The sequence below is a fragment of the Colius striatus genome, chromosome 4, assembly GCF_028858725.1.
Source record: "Colius striatus isolate bColStr4 chromosome 4, bColStr4.1.hap1, whole genome shotgun sequence".
In the NCBI taxonomy this organism is placed as follows: Eukaryota; Metazoa; Chordata; class Aves; order Coliiformes; family Coliidae; genus Colius; species Colius striatus.
This window is the reverse complement of record NC_084762.1, coordinates 10918777-10932732: the sequence shown is the minus strand read 5'-3', so window position 1 is coordinate 10932732 and position 13956 is coordinate 10918777.

The following is a 13956-nucleotide window of genomic DNA, read 5'->3' as shown; positions in this document are numbered from 1 at the left end:
CATGTTTCGAGTGGTAGAGAGATTCTAATGGAGTTAGGATTTCAGCTGATGCTTAGAAAACATTGAAAAAAGACTAAGTGCTCCTGAACTCAAAAGTCAGTAGAAAAGATAAAGGATCACAAGGTAAGAAAAGGGGTTTTTTTTATCTTGTCAACATTTAATGTAAGGAAACTGGCTTTTATCCATGAGAAACTGAGTAGTAAGTAGACAGAAAAAGATCTGTGGAGAGAAGATTGAAATAAATTTAACAAGGTGTGGAACAAAAGAAATAGTATTGTAGGTCATGAACAGGAACATGCTTACCAAAACAGCAAACATGAAAAAAAAAGCATAAAGGAGCTGAAAAAAAGGACACTTAGACATACTTATCCTCCGAAATAAATTGTGAGTAAATATTATCATCACTCCATGGAACTTTTAAGTATAAGTTATTCTCTACCCTGGTATGTCAAGAGGAGATTTTAATGCAGAAATTAAAAATATAAAAGCTGCATTTGTATTATGAGAGGTATTCTGTTTTGAAATTTCAAGGCTTTGGAGTTTCATTAGAAAGAAAATAACCTGGATAGTTAAAAATAGACTCCTCATATCAAAGTGCAAAGAAATTATGAATGGAAGTATGACTCACTTTTGAGTCTGTTAAATGTGGGAGGCCAAGGAGAGGAGTGAAATCTTGAGATGTTATCACAAACCATTAATAGTCCATAGCTGTAGACCAGGGCAAACAAAGTGAAAAACAGAATGGAAAGATGTATTAACAAAATGCTGAATGGAAAAAATGGAAGCTATTGAGGACATATAGCACATTTCCAGATGCTACCAAAAATCTGGACAAGATTATTGTACTTGTAACTAAACAAAACTAAAAAGCAAGAAATGCATTTATGAACTATTTTAACAACAAAAAAGTTCTTAATTTTGGAACTGTTATGAAAAGGATTCAGAGAGTTGACAGTAGCCCCACACTTTCACAGAGGCATTGCTTTGTCCAGGAGCAGGAGTAAAATACAGCAGGGAAACGAGCAGAGAATTATGTTAGCATAATGTGTGATGTTCCACAACCTCTGGGCAACCTATCCTACTGCTGGATTTTCCTTACAGCAACAAGGACTTTAGTCATATTTGAGTGAAATTTCTCATATTTTATTTTGTGCCCATTGTGTCTTCCCCTATCTCAGTATGTTACTGAGAAGAGCCTTCCTTCCTTCCTTCAACTACCTACACACACTGATATCCTATTCCTTACAAAACTGCCTCTTCTCCAGATTGAATAGTCCCAGCTCTCTCAGACTATCCTAGTTTGACCTAGTTTATTAGGACACAGTAATTCCACAGACAGTGTTTGGGAGCCCAGACAAAAACAAACAGGAAGAACGCTAAATGGTACTAATACACAAAAAAATGAAAATAACACTTGTTATAAAAGTTTTTAGTTTAAAGACATTTGTTTAGTCCTCTGAACGGCTTCTGACCACATTTTGTTTCAGCAAGATGTACTAATTATATATTTTATCATCATCCATTGGAGTTAGGTGAGAATTTAGCTAAATAGCTACTTGTATTTCCAACTCCTGCCTTCTCAACAGCTTGCAAAGGCATGTGATGCTGCTAGATATTTCTCTTTTCAACAGCTCCAAGGCAAAGGTTATATCTGCCACATCAAACTTGCTGTCATCTCCGGAGCACTCAGCAGTTTCGGCTTTTCATGTTCTTATTTTTTCAGGCTCTGCGATTGCTGCACTCCATGCTTCTCTGTGTCTGCAGTGCAGCAGCTGTACCCTGGGGTTCAGCCATCTTTATACTGCTGAAACTGCCTGCCTCCTTTCTGAGGACAAATGTATTATGAATGCTTAAAACTTGTCTTGCCTCCAGATTCTATTTCCTATTCCTTTTCTGCAACACTTGAACAAAGAATGCGAGAAACTGTTTGGTTATCTGTTTGGGAAAATAGGTTACTGCTTCTCTTCAGCTCCACTGTTCTATAAATCAACATCAACATATTTATCAATAAATTCTGGTGCCAGTACTGTTGCACCAAAGGGATGAGAAATCCGTTTCAAGTTATGTGAACCATGAAAAGAATACACTATATCTAGAAACTATGTAATATATTCAAAAGGGTTTGAAAATATCTCTTAAAATTTTACTGAAAATTAGACATACAGATGAATGACTAAAAGCACGTTTTCAAACAATCAGAACTGCTGACAATTTGCCTTCTATGTTCCTTTACTTTGCTAAGCTTCTCCAGTTAGTAGCAAGTTCTATGGGAGAATATTAAGTGAAGGATGTTTCCTGTATTCACACTCACAGAAATGAATTCTAAAGTAAAAATGTTCAACATTTAATTCAATTCAAAGAAAGTGGATAAGTTTCACTGGAACATTATAAAGCAATTTATTCTGAACAGTTCACAGACGTCTACACTTAATATTATTCCCAGAATGTATTGCACTGTGTTAATGAAATACATAAAGTCAGATTTTTATTGAATGGACTTTGCTGCACACTCTGTACCAAATACATTTCTATAGCTGAGATATTTTTTGCTTACTGAAAAGTAGATGATGAAAGCTAACAGTATCAAATGAGATGTTCAATATATGGCAAGTGGGCAAATATGACTGTTAATCTTACATCCTTTCTTGTTATTATGGTTTTGTTCCATCTATATATCTAAAACTGTTTTTTCCTTTGGTTTTTCATCACACTCCTCAGTTGAAATTACTGAAAGTGAAGGCAGCACCTTCACCCTTAAATATATCAAATGTGAATTAGTATGAATAAACAGATTTTGCTTGGTAAGAACAGAGGAATAAGACGGATTTATCTTTCTAAGATGGACTTTTCCAATTTCTTTGATGATAACTATAGCTAAAAGAAGCCGGAGTAAATAACAAAGTTCAGAAGTTCATATCAGAAAATTCCAAATCCTTCAATATTCAACAGAGCAAATCACAATGACTATGAAATCATTTACCAGGAGAAAGGAAAAGAAATTGACACTTTGTGGTATAACTTTGTGGATTTTTTTTTCATATGTGGAATTAACAGTGAAGGAAAAAAATATATCCATAGACAATGCTCAGCAGATTTAACCAAAATTACTTTCCGAATGAGAAAACTTACTATTCTTTTGGTAAGGAATTGGTAGTTTGGGAAATCAGTGTGTGTATTTGCTCAAGATCATTGTGTTCTAGTGTACCTTGAAAATTGACAGAATTGTGGAGTTCCCAATTTCCACAATTCGGTGACCTGAAGAAGTCCCATGTATCAGAGAGAGTGGATGGCTAGGAGGTAGGGTATAAAAGTTTAACTGTAAATATTTAATTTGGTGGCCAAGAAAAGCTTGACAAGGAAACCTCATTTCAATGAAGATGTGATCGTCCAGGATTAAAAAAAAGTTACATTTAAAAACTTCATCCTATTAGCTGACTTAGCACTCTGGACATGTGTATCTCACATTTTCCAAGTAGTTATGACTATTGATTCCTTATATGTTCCTGAGGGAGAAGTTGAACATAGTCCAGAATCACTACAATTACAGAATGAGTGTATAACATGAAAATCTTCAACATGTTTATGCAGTCATTCTTACAGATAGTAATTTTATTCTGTAAATCTATATTTTTCTCTCTTTTTTTTTTCCTTCTTCAAAGAATGAAGAATTTCTTCAGTCTCCTTGATACAGGAGGGTGCTCTTTTAAAAGATCAAGTACCTCCTCCTTTGCAGTCTGGAATATCTTAAGTATTGCTTTGGTGTTCTTCATTCTCAAAGTGGCCCTCAGGAAAACGTAGACGTGCTCATTTTTTTCTTAAACAACAACAACAACAAAACTCACCCATGTTCTTTTTCCTAAAAAAAATCATAGCTAATTCTCAAATTCTGGATCTTAAAGCTACTTACCTTTGAGAATATGTACAAGTTCTGCAGCACTTGGTCCTTTAACAATTTAACTCCACTGAGGAACACCAGCAGCATTCTGATTTCCCTGTCTGTTACTTGAAGAGAGAATCATTTCTACCCTCAAGGTCTTTTCATTATGACAGACTCTCTGCTATAACTTCTGCCTGTAGGAGGTAGTGTAAAAATTACCTGACAAAAATATGTCAACAAAGGTCATCCTTTAAAGGATCTTTAAAATATAGAATAAATTTTACTATCCTAACCACATATTTCAGTGTAGCACAGTTTGATTTGCAAAATTATTTTCAGTTTGCAGGATATCTTTCCCTGCTGTGTTTTTTTCACCTTTCCTTCTTTCCTCATACCACTCACACAGATATATATTTTTTGCAAGAGTTCTTGTCCGTACTGTCAGTGTTACACACACACATAACATATTATGCAGAAAATAAAAGTTCTTTTTCTTCCTTGTGGATCCCATTCAATCTTTCTGTGACATCCTGATGTAGGTGGATCTGCCTGAGGAGTTGTACTAGATGACCTTTAGAGGTCCCTTCCAACCACTACCATTCTGTGATTCTGTGATTTGCCACTGAAGCACATTAATACACATTCATCTTTTTCCTCAAAGCACAAAATGCCACGTGTGAGTTTATGCATTATTACTGTCTCATCTCTGCCTCTGTTTTCTTCTCTGAAAAGCTAGCATAATGTTATTTCTTTATGTGTAAAGCACTGCACAAATATTTAATAGGGTTCAATTCTAGGGCTGCTATTCTGATTCAAGTTTAAGATGAACTCTCTATAGACAGAATTTCTTTCCTGAGAATGTAGGAGACACTGACTAAGCAACTTCTGAGATACACAACCACAGAAATAGTTCTGATATTCTTACAAGTATGTTATTATTCCTGTGCTTCCCAATTTGAACACAATATGTTTCTTTCACATGGCATTTGAAGCAGCATCTGTCTAACCATAATCAAACAATTGTAAACTGTCGTTATTGTGATAGCACACACAATTCTCAACATCTCAATAGCACAAATAAACCCTCACTCACTTTCTGATTATTTTTCCCCTTTGCTGTATAAATGGCAGGTAGAACTCTTCCATTATTGTAGAATTAAATGGTGTCTCTCCCTCTTTTCCACTCAGTCTCTTACCCCAGTAAAGAACTGGTATCTCACTAATGTCTGAAGGTTATGTTACGGAAAAACAATGTTTTCCAACCTTTGTTTCTAAAACGCATCAATACTTTGAATAATCTTTGAAAGGCAGAATTCAAAAGACAACGACTTCTGCTTTTTGCAAGAGATGAAGAAATAACATTCTGTGCCAATATGTTCAGACATATATACTTCTGTTGCTTCGATTTCAGAAATAGGATTTTCTTAAACTAGAATAGTACACAATGTGAATCCTCTCATATGAAGTATTTTTCATGATTTGCTGATGTGACCAAAAAGTTCTTTTAAAAGCTATAAAATTATCAAGATTAAGAACCATTAATAAAAGATACAATTTTACATTCAAAAATTTTATTTTAGAATATACTTATTTTGAATAATTCATTCCCAAAAAAAAAAAATTCTTGTACCAACATTTCACTTTTTCTATCAGATTATGACAAGTAAACAGAAATGTCTCAATAGTGTAAATGTATATTCTTCTCACCAGCATATTATTAGAGTAAAGCCAGAAAAATAGATAGGGAATAGGGAACTTTGAACAAGACACCAAGAAGATGGGCACCTGGAGACCAATAACCTCTAAGGTAGCAGAACACATGGTATTTAATCTTAAAAACTAAACTGAGTGTTTTGCTGGAGTACAATAGTATATTTTTGTGCTTAAGATGTCTGCAAAACTCAAACTGTAATGGCATTATAAAGAGAACCTGGGGGAAAATCTTCTGCTAATTTCATACAAGATACTCTGGAGTAATTCTAACATGATTGTAGGATAGAGGACTGTTAAAGGACATAATCTAAAAAGAGCCACCAAACCAAAACTTTGACTGTTTTTATGTTTGTCTTTTATGTCATTAGTAATATGACATGTATCCAATGTAAACAACTCAAAGGACAAAATAATTCTTGCCATCAAGGACAATGAAGAAGAGATGTTTTGACTAGCCTAATCTGAGCTGAGAAAAATCTGACCTTATGATACCAGTATAAAAATGATTGTATGAACACTGGAGCATGAAAGCTGGTACAAGATTTTCAACAATACTGAGCTGCTGTTTTTGTCAAAGTTCATAAAGATGTAATACTGTGAACTGTGATTAGTACAACAAATGTTTCTGCTAACTCTGCACTCAGTGTAAACAGCAACAGAGTCCTTTCTCTGCTGAGCTTTCTTCTGTATGTTAAGTAGTGGAAATACTTTGAGAAATTACCTTGAAAGATGCAGTTCTCTTTCAAGACAGATGAAATGAAATACCTAAATGAATTAGTAATAAATATAATGCAATATTGAAGTGTCTCAAGGAAACAGGTATTTTCCCAAAGGGCTAACAGTATCCTGGGATGCATTAGATAAAGTATTGCCAGCGCATTAAGGGAGCTGATCCTTTCATTTTCACTCAGCAATGGTGAGGCTACATCTGGAGTGCTGTGTCCAGTCCTGGGCTACTCAGTACAGGAGGGACACAGACATGCTGGTGAGAGTCCAGTAGAGGGCAATGAAGATGATGAAAAGACAGGAACACATCTCCTATAAAGAATGGCGGAGAGCGGGGACTGTTCAGCCTAGAGAACAGAAGGCTCAGGGGAGATAGTATTAATGTGTATAAATTCCTGAAGGGAGGAAGTAAGGAAAATGGAGCCAATCTCTTTTCAGTGGTGCCCAGTGTTAGGACCAAAGGCAATGGACACAATCAGAAATACAGGTTTCTTCTGAAAAGTAAGAAACACTTCTTTACTATGAAAGTGATGAGCACTTGCACATGCTGCCCAAAGAGTTAGTACAGTCTCCCTTGTTGGATGTATTCAAACACCATCTGGACATGATCACAGACACCTAGCTCTAGATGGCCCTGTCTGAGTGGGGCAAGTTTGGACCAGATGATCTCCAGAGGTCCCTTCCAAATTCAACCATTCTGAGAACTTGTAATAAAAGTTAACTGAGTAAAATGTCCCTTGATCCTCCAGTTGACTCTCTAATCCACTCCATTAGAGCATTCAAATTGATGACTGCTCAACAGAGCATGATGAATGCTAGAACTTAATTTCCCCTTTGCCATGCTTTTGCTTTCCAACAGAAAATACAAGTGTTCCACTTTCAACTTAAAAGTCTACAAAAAACAAAGTTTGAAAACGTGCATGTTAGAAATGTGGAAACAAACTTCCATCTGGAATACTTACGTCAGTGGAAAGGACCTAAAAGATGGAGAATCAGAGGTCCTGGAGCCCCCAAAGAGATTCTCTCATGTGGCAGTCTCGAAGCCTCTAAGATGTGACTGTCTATGAAGGCAAGATGGCAAAAAGGTGGAATAGCAAGATGGCAAACCTGGTATCAAGTTTCTGTAATCAGCTTTTATGTTGAAAAGATTGTCAAAATCAGTATGATGTCATTAAATACTTTGATTTCAACACAGGAACTTATCTCTGTTAAAAATCTACTAGTGAGAAATGAATGTCCATTTTCACTGTTCAGTCTTAAGTATCCCTGCATAGATCTACCCTAACTTATAATGAGAAGATCTGTGGCAATATAGACAAGATTATTTAGCAATTATGAGAATCCATGAGAAATGTTTATCATATCCAAATGGTTATTATAACTGTGATAAATAAGGCTTAACCTTTTGGTGTTGTTGGAGTATATGTACACAGTTTAGATGTTAATAACTGCTTTCTTTTTTTATCAGATTACTATACAAAATATTTATGTATATTGCATGTAAAGTCACAGAAAAGAGACAAAGTAATTTTTACTCCTACACCAATGAGTGAAGTGGAATCAGACTTAATGTCTCTCTTTTTTTGTGAAAAAGAGCTTTTTTTCTGATGCAAAAAAAAATGTCTGAGGTTCTATGCAGCTCTTATACAAGTATCACAGAAGCCAATGTGCAAGTCAGTGATTGCTTTAATAAGAACAGATGTTACTGTAAGGATCTGGACAACCAAATTACTGACCACAGTCTCTTGGAGTCGCTCAGCAGATGTGAAGAAGATACTACATCTTCTGGCCTTACTCTACTGCACTTAAGACTGTATACTAAAAATACTTAGAACATACTGTAACCTGATGCAGCTTAGTAAAGTTATATCATTTTATATGGACAACACATACCTGTAGGCACATCATACTATGTAACTAAAACTTACCTTTCCAGGAATAAAATGCATCTGCAATTTTGCCAGTCCTACTGTTACTTTGGACACTTCAGAATTAACAAAAGTGTAAGTCACTACAGTGAGTAAGACGGTATCAAAGAGGAGAGCTCCTGGACATGGAAAAGCAACAAAGCTAAGGAGCTTTATTAATTCATGTTAAAGGTTTATCTGCACAAATTAATTTTATTTCTTCAGTCATCTTACACATTTTTTCATCATTACAAGTTTCTGTAAAAAATATTCTGATGCTGCTGTAGTTATTTCAGTTCAATAGTCAAAAGTCACTCACATCTGCAGACGTGTGGATATTAGCAGTATCATGCTGGATGAGAAGGGCTACTCTGAATTAAAAAGAAATGCATTCAGGTATAAATTAATTCTTTTTAAATGCCAAATAATAAGTTGACAAAGGCATAACATGTTACTAAGGATTGTTATTTTAAGTCAGTGCTTTTGTCACTACATAGGGATTTAATTACAGCTGTTACATATAGTTATCTATAATCCTGGAAAAATATTTCAGTTGCTTGCATATGAAGGTTATGATTCTGTACGTCTTACACAAACACTCAACTTTATTTACTAGGTGAAAGCATGTTACTTTCACTGAGCCTGACCAAGAGTCCAAAACCACATAGGAAGTAGATCCTCATGTCATTGTAGAAAAGTGTTTAGAGAAGTTTGCTGAAGTAGTTCACCTGTGGGAATTGTTCCTCCTAGACAATTGGTACAGAACAGCTTGTTTCCACATGGCTTACAAGTAGTGTCTACTAGAGCACATTGGCTGCATGCCCACAGTACAACATTGAGATGACTGTCTCTAAGATGTCACCATCATCATTCCTTTTTTTAATCTCCCTAGTCCAAACTGCCAAAAGTAAGGGAGGGCTCCACTGCATCTCATCAGGCTAATATTTTTCTCTGCAAGATGTTGAGGTTCTGTATTATATGACCTGATGTAATATCAAAAGATGTTTGAGATAAATACTATATGGAATTCCAGGACAGAGTTAGAGAAGTATACAGTGTTTGAAAAGCAAAGTTAGTGTATCCAAATGATCTCAGAAGGGAATCTTCCCCAGAGCTGTACTCAGATTTCATGTCTGAAGGAATTGGTTTCTGTATCATGGAGACCAGTAACATATGTGCAGTGTGAGAAGCAGGTACAGTGTAGTTAAGAAGGATTTCACAATCTGATATCTCTCCAATTATTAACCTTTGTAACTGTATTTGCAAAAGTTAATAACTGTTTAAAAAGGTTAATATTAAAGCTGAACTAGACACTGCAAATTATCACTGCTTTAGCTAAAATCAAAATCAAATTGGTTTGGAAGCATCTTTCTTTCAGCAGCACTTCATACATTATTGTAAGACTGTTAAGAAAGATGCCCAGTTTGAAACACAAAGGTGCTATCATAAAGGTCACACATGAGACATTTAACCCTGCACTTGTGCATCTTCTTGAAAGTAGAGGGCTGGGAGAAAGGCAAGGAATTTGCTGTTTGCTTTTTACAACAGAGAAGAAAAAGTGGAATCATTAAGTAACCAGCTGCAATAAAGACAAGAGATTATGCTGTGAGAGACTGAATCTGTATCAGACAAACATGGGCCCTGTCCCCTCTAAGAGGCCAGGATATCAGTCATAGGGATTTCACAGTCTTTTATTAATAGGGTCTTGCAAACTCAGAACTTAGCAAAGTAGATGCTTTTGCAATAGAATCCCAAAATCCCAAGCACACTTTTTTTCTCTGAAGCTAGCTAAGCCCTGTTTAATGTTAAGACACTTACTGGCTTTTTATCTCCAACCTCCAGGCAAAACACTAAAATTCAGGTTCTTCACCATATCCTCCTCATTGAATTCCAAAGGACTATGTTGCTTCTTACATGGGGATCAACTACCTCACTCTAAGATGAACTGCATTTCAGCACTGTCAAATACCTCTTTCTTAGTAATACCATCTTCATCAGAAGGGACAAGGAGAGTAAACATATGATACAATTGGCAAGTCAAGACTTTACCAAATCAGGGCAAGAAGCATCATTGTTATTTCTCACTCACAAATGACTTTCAATGGAAAGGCTTCTTTTATTATGATTGAAAGTCACCTGGGAAAATCGATTTAAGACATGAAAAAGAATCAACAGAGCCCCTTCAATTTTTGGGCTGGCCTATGCTTACAAAAATTAGCTTTAGTTGGAGTTACTGGTTAGCACACCAAAACATCTCACACAACCTTGAAAGATGAGGAATATTATTGACTAGATGGGCTGTACTGGTTCTACTTTAATGAAAACATACACTGATAAATGCTATTTTCTCTTTTTTCTCACACCATCTGTATTCACTGCTCCCTTATCTATTACTTATTTCTTTCTTTGGTTTTGCAGTCTTCAGGTTTGATTTCAGCTAGAGTTGCCTTTCAAATTGTTTTGCCTCCATAATTATTAATGTGCTAGGAAGTAACAGCTTAAGGATGACTACAGACATATCTAAGAGAAACAAGAGGTAAATGAACCTTTTTTTTCCAGGCAGTTACCAGGGAAGACTTTCAGCACATTTTGCTCTCTGAACTATTTTAAAGGTAAAAAAACCCAAACAAACAAAAAACCAAAAAAATCTTTTCCCAAGTTCTCTCTGCACAGTGTAAAATTCAGTGTGCTGTGACTCCTGGGAAATGATGGAGACCCATGGATCCATCCATGGTGCAAACACAACATCCTCAGGCAATGAGGCAAACTGGAAATATAGTACACATTATATGCCCAGTCCCCTGATCCACCCTGGCAAAACTTTCATTATTTTCACTTGGTGTACTGCCCCAATGGAACTAGAAAGTAAGAATGCAAGATTATTTGAAAATTATTTCTGTTTAGATCTCATGGCTCAAAATCCGTCTCTTAACTTATACGTATCTGAATTATAAAATATAAAAGCAATAGACAGCACAGTGATTCTATGACTACAAGGAAACTTTTTATTTGTAGGAAATAATAAATCAGTGGTTTTGTTTGTTTAAAGGTTATTTCATTACACTCTATCTTAATTTTGTATCATTTACTCCTCTATTGCCACGTTACACTGGAGGGGATTCATACAGTTTGTTTCCTCCTTTGAAACTCTGCTGCCCTTTTTTCCTTCCTTTCATATTGCTACAATCCCAGTCCCATTGGCCAACCCACTGGAGACACTCTGAACATGGACTTGACCTTCATGTCAGAAGACATATACAGTAAAGTGCACATCATGGGCCTCTCTCCCTCACAGACATGCAGAGTTTTCTCCACATCTGATTTGGCTGCTATTACGGCTATGGCAATACTCTGGAGAAAATCCAGTTGATGCAAGCAGCTACAGTTCTACAGGTAGACAAAAGATGAACAAAGTAAAAAGCTCTAAACTCTGTGAGAGCAAACTTTGGCCTGTTCATACCTCTGTTTGGAAGAATTCCATGGGATATAGACTAGACAGAAGAGGGGTCCAGAGAACCTGATTGATTTTCAAATATCTTCAATCTCAAGAACTGGTGCATAGGAAACCGAGTACATGTCTACATGAATAAATAAGGGAGTCTTGACAAAGCTCAAACATAAAAATAAACCATACAATAAAGCTCTCGGAAACAGGAGCATGATTTGGGACGTATATCAAGACATAATGGAAGCTTGCAGGGTTAAATTTAGGAAAAATAGTGTAGCTAAGGGGCTGGTATAGGGGACAGCACACTTTACTACCTTAATTCATGACCTGGATGATAAAGTTGTTTGATGATACAAAACTGGGAAGAGCTGTTCATCCATCCAGGGTTGTGCTGCCCTTCAGAGGGCAATTCAGAACAACCCCCTGTACCTGTGCACATTGGAGGTCAATAGTCTAGAAAGCAACCTTGAAGAAGATGACATCATGGTCCTGGAAGACAACAAATGCAGCATGAACCAGTAATGTTTTCCAGAAGTAAGAAGGTCAACAGCATCCTGGGCTGCTAAAAGGAAAACTCCAACTTTTTAAAAATCTTGGAAACAAACTATTTGCTACTGTCAACAGCATCTGCTCTGAGGAAATGCTGATGTGACAGATATTGGCAGGGCCAGAAGTGCACCTTCCCCTTCCACAAGATTACCTTGTTGTGCTCAGGGTCAATTTATTGATAAAAGTTGTTGTGAAGAGCCAGAAGAAACCTCTCTGGGGTTTCCCCTCTCCTTTGCTTAGGAGCTGCTTTTAAGTTGAGGTTCTTGTATCTGGCTTGAACTACCTATCAAAGAGCAATAAGAATAGGCTTGTCTGCAAGGGAAGGTGAGCCAGGAGCAGGGAATCATCACACAGCCAGCAGTGATCTCACCATTCTAAAGAGCAGTTCCACAGTTCCTGAACATGGAAAATGGTTCTGTGATAATATCCAGGGTCAGCAGCTCCCCAGTAAGATCACAGTGAGAAGATAAAGCTAAGGTTTGACCAGTAGGTGAAGCCCCTCAGGACAGGATTCGGGAGGTATAAATCCAGGTGCAGAGGTAGCACTAGTACAGGCACAGTATAGCTTACAGGACCTATCTTTCAGTTAGGTCCCAAGCAAAGGCTGTGGAAGGAGACATCTGACGTGGCTTCTCCATTTTTTTTCACAGCAGGTGTTCCCACTCAGCCAACTAGTGGTAGAAGCAGATAGCTAAACTCCTAGAAGGAGGGAAGTGCACATAACATGAGAATTCCCATTAAGATAAATGCTTCTTCAGAGAAGAAAAGAACTCTTCTAAAAGAGATATAGAATCATAGAATGGTAGGGGTTGGAAGGGATCTTTAGAGATCATCTAGTCCAAGATCCAGGATTCTCACAGACTAAAGCTAATTGTCTTTGTTAGGCCAGTTTGCCAGAATTTGAAACAACAACAAATTTCTCATAGAAGATCTATTTTTAAAATACACATGGGCCAAATTCTGCAGGCCTAAATCAATGGCAAATTTAAATAAATAGTTCACAGAAGCATAAGAAAAGATATTATTTGGGCTATAACAACAATTACATTTTGGTTTTCATTGCCCAGTTAGCCTATTTTCAGTAAAAAATTTACACTGTAAGTTATGGTGTTACAATTTAGCACTGTAAAGTGCATAATATGTAGACTTCTGAATACTACTGCAGTACCACTAATAATAACTAATAAATAAATAAATTTAAAGCAACACTTTCCTCCATACATATTTGCTTCTGAAATTCAAGCTTTACGTGTCCCAGAAGAAATTATAAGATCGATTTAAAAACTAATACAAGTTGTAAAGTGATGGGCATCTACAATCTACATCTACCTTGTTATTAAAAATTTGGAAGCATAAGAAAATTAATATAATACAATGTTCACAACAAACACATAGCTCATAGCAAACACCAAATAATGTGTGTTCAATCACAATACAAAAATCTTCTTGAATAGCACAACCCTGTCATGATAAGGAAGTGTTGATGGCATGGAGACGAACAGCATTACTCTCATAACATGATATAGAACTCAGTCCATTGGTGACTTCCATAGGAAAACTTTCTTTCTTTATTTCCTGCAAATTCAGCACTTGTAATGTTGGGTTCCTCTTTTTCATGTTACCAGTTTGAATTTTCTAAGCCTTGCAAAGGTAATGCTGCTTAGCATAACCACACCAATGGAGCTTCCATCCTTTAATTCTTGATGAAAATAATTTTTTCTGCTTATCAAAAGTGC